This window comes from Austrofundulus limnaeus, unplaced genomic scaffold (genome assembly GCF_001266775.1).
Source record: "Austrofundulus limnaeus strain Quisiro unplaced genomic scaffold, Austrofundulus_limnaeus-1.0 Scaffold38, whole genome shotgun sequence".
Classification (NCBI taxonomy): Eukaryota; Metazoa; Chordata; class Actinopteri; order Cyprinodontiformes; family Rivulidae; genus Austrofundulus; species Austrofundulus limnaeus.
Window position 1 is genome coordinate 2,661,732 of NW_013952440.1, and position 3,867 is coordinate 2,665,598.

The following is a 3,867-nucleotide window of genomic DNA, read 5'->3' on the forward strand; positions in this document are numbered from 1 at the left end:
GCTTGAAGGCTGGCCAGATGTCATGAGAAGAACAAAAAAGAAAAAAAAAACTATTTCACATTTAAAAGTATTACCTTTGGGGGCGAATAAAATGCTAACCAAGGCCAGATCTGGCCTGCGGGCCTTACGTTTGACACATGGGTTTTAGAGGTTTCTCTGCTCCAACACACCTGATTTGAATCAATGGGTGATTAGCAGGCTTTTTCCGAACTTGAAGAGGTAATTCAGTCATTCAGGTGTATTGGAGCAGGAACATAAATAAAACATGCTGGATAGAGGCCCAGGAGCACTGCGATTGGACACCCCTGGAATAAACAGGATCTTATTATGGACTAAGAAAATGGGAGGATTCTGTAAACAAAGGGAGGAGTGACTGATAAAGGCACAGTAGTAAGCTGATCACAACATGTAGCAAAGGGTTGGAACATAAAGATGATAAGAAGAACTTACCTTAACCTCAAACCACCAAACTGATGGACACAAGATTACTATAAACTGAGTAATAGAATATTATTTATTATTTGTGCAGCACCATGATGGATGTGTCAGAGTTCAAATGACCTTGAACAAAATAGTTCTAAGTGTTAAAATAAACATACCTGCAGTAGCTAATAAACTTGCCTGCCAGATATTTTTCCATCAGCTCAGTGCATGGCTGTGACAATACATAGTGTTTATCAGAATGGGCTGACAGGAGGGATACTTTATTCTCCCTCATAACAATCTTCTGTCCAAATGACCTATTTGCATAACTGYACAAATTTGATGYCAGACTAATTCTGTTGGTTACAATCCTGGTTCGACGCTCTCCGTTCAAATCTGAGTCAGACACAGGGCACCACCAGCATCAGAGTTTCAAAAACAAGCCATGGGTCAGATGCTTCAACAAACACCACTCAAAGCTGTGTGCCTTTTTCCACCTCTTTTCAAKTCTGCAGATTTTCTTCCATCACTGCACAGATGCTTACAAGTTGTCAGAGTATTGTCCTCATACCACCTTCTCACGCTTTTTCTCTTGTTGCCCTCTTCCTATTCACCCGCACATAAATCACACCCAAACACTCCCGTTCAAACAGMCGAAACATCTTTCACAGCTTTGAAGCCTGCTTTGCCTCACAGCGGCTGCAGCTTAATGTAGGTTGCTTGGAAACAACCCAGAATTTAGCACCTAATTGGGCCGYGCATGTGCTCCATCCAGCAGGCGGGCGGCTGGCGACTCTGTTGTGCAAACTCAGGATAATTAGACAAAGTGAATTCCAGATCACACCTGGCACGCTGGATGGGGAACGTGGAGCAGAGAACCAAGTTGATGATGTGGTGAGGTGATGGAGGAAAACCACAGGGGATCTCATCTGTGTGGTTGCGCTTTTTGTTTATGGAGCCATTTGAATTCGCTCTGTTATGTTGGACAAATTTATGTTCTTATCCCCTTGAATGTGCGTATGTTTTTAACAAAAAACTGCTTTGGTGGAGCAAGAACGTTTAATCTGATCTTGTGAAGCCGGACAGCTTTATGGGACTAAAACAATCAGTGTGCAGTAGCTTCTGGGGCTATGGTTAGGGAAGCTAGGGATAAAACTAAATTGGGTGAACACAATAAAAAGTCCCTAGGAAGATAGTAAAATATGTCTTATATTGTCAGTTTTTATTTCAGCGTTACTCCTACATGATTTTTAAGTTACATTCATAAGATGCCACGGTTTGGACTCAACACACAAACTCAGATCGTATTTTTCAAGACAAAAAGATGGCCTTTAAATAAACAGAAAGTCCAAAATGGCTTCCAACTATTTATTTGTTAACAGTTTTTGGCATACAACAGTATGTATTATGCTTAATTTTACTTTTTTTCAAGTGAAGTTTTGTAGATACGCCAGAACTTGCAATAACAGAAAGAGAGAGAGGAGTAAAAGAAGCCATTTTTGTGAAGAAAAACCATCCACCATTAAACAGCGGTGCAGGCCTTCGCAAGGGTGTAACTTTAGGTCTACCATTGGGGTGGAGTTATGCTCTAAAACCCTGCATGTCATTTTTAGCAATTATACTTAAAACATAGATATATGACAATGTAAGTTTTTAAATCAGGTCAAAGTTACCTAAAGACAACAAGAGAGTTGCATCTGTCTACTTAACTAGTTAATTTCTATTGTGTTTGAGCAAACAATGTCATTTTATTGCAGGGTTTATTTTGACTGGATCAAATTATTGTGGGGGTCATAACCCCACTAAACCCCTGCAAATTATGCCTATGGGCCTTCGTGTCCAGTTGTCCTCCTCTTACAATGCTGTTTTTGCAAGTGTGACTCCGCCCTCTGTGAGCAAAATGTGTGAATCAGGRCCCCAACGATAGTCAGGTGATGGGACACATGACCCTCYATAAACAATAGAACCAATCAAGGCCCTAACGATCTATTGTTTGGCTGATGGCCCTCTTTTGCATGTGACCAACCTGTTTGTCCACCATGTGGAGGCAGTGCTTATAAGGCTGAGTTCACCTGAAACTCCTCAGACTGAAGAAGTCTCTTGGAGGAGAAATGAAACGTTTCACTAAAGGAGAACCTGTCCAGAGGACCTACTTATTTTTTCTTTTTGAGTTTTCTACCTGGATTACTGAGATGCATCAGGACAATATCATACTTGCTCAAATAGCTTTCTAAACGACCTGACGGAGRGAGAAATAGAGTTTAATTCTCACTGGACTGATGAGCTCTCACAGTAGACTGTTGTCCTCTAAYTGCACCGTACTTGTCTAATAGAATTTTACACCTGTTTATACAAACACAACTGTAYAAACCATTTTAGTAAATTTAGTCATGCAACTGCGACTGCTCAGGTTCAGATGGAACATGAGGCTTGCTGTAAATTTCACATTGCTTGTTTATTCACATAGAGTTCTAAGATTATGTGAAAGCTGCAGTATTTCCTGTGGAGCTTGAGGCACGTCCTGTAGGGAAAATCATATTTCTGCCGGAATAACTGTAATGCATATTTGATGGTCATGTAAAGCTTTAAATAACAGTGTTAGGATGAGCTCCGTTGAAATGTTTGCGTTTGGAGCTGGTTTAGGACTGCAGAAACCCTCTCTGGACATGGCCTGGGTTGATGAATTAAGTGGAACCAGATTTATTTGCCATCATCAAAAATGAAATCTAATTTCAAACATTTCTTAGAGGTTTATAAAACAGTGTTTGCATAAATGAAAAAGATTTGTTGAATTATTATTTGAGTTGTTTTAAGAGAAAAAGGATGAAACACATTTTGGCCCGAGGCATTTTTCCCTTTTTTTCTTTTCTTTTTTCTTTTTTTTTTCGTATTTCTTTGTGTTTGACATGATTGAGGTGCTCATCTTCCAATTATCACTTTTCAGCACTCCATTACTTTTTCACACCTGTTATTTTCTGCCTCTCTCTCTCTCTCTCTCTCTCTCTCTCTCTCTCTCTCTCTCTCTCTCTCTCTCTCTCTCTCTCTCTCTCTCTCTCTCTCTCTCTTCCTGTCACTGTAAGCCCCTTGAAAACTCATGTCTCTGAGAGCAATGACTCCTGTAGCTCCGACTGCTGCTGCTACACTCCCAGTATGGACGAGCATGAATATTTCATCTGGGGAGTGAGAGAGACAGAGGTGGGGGCAGGGGGGCTGCAGCCATGGAAGACAAAGGAGAAAAAATGAGTGGGAATGGAAAGAAATCTCATCTGGAATACCAACTAGACTTCAAACAATAATCTGCTTGATATGCACACTTTACCCGAAGAGACAGAATTCCTCTGGAAAAAAAAAAAAAAAAAAACAGCTTCATTCCATGAAGTCATGCTCACTGGAAGCCATCTTTCATACCAGAGTTCTATTTACTCATTTATTCATTTCATTAAA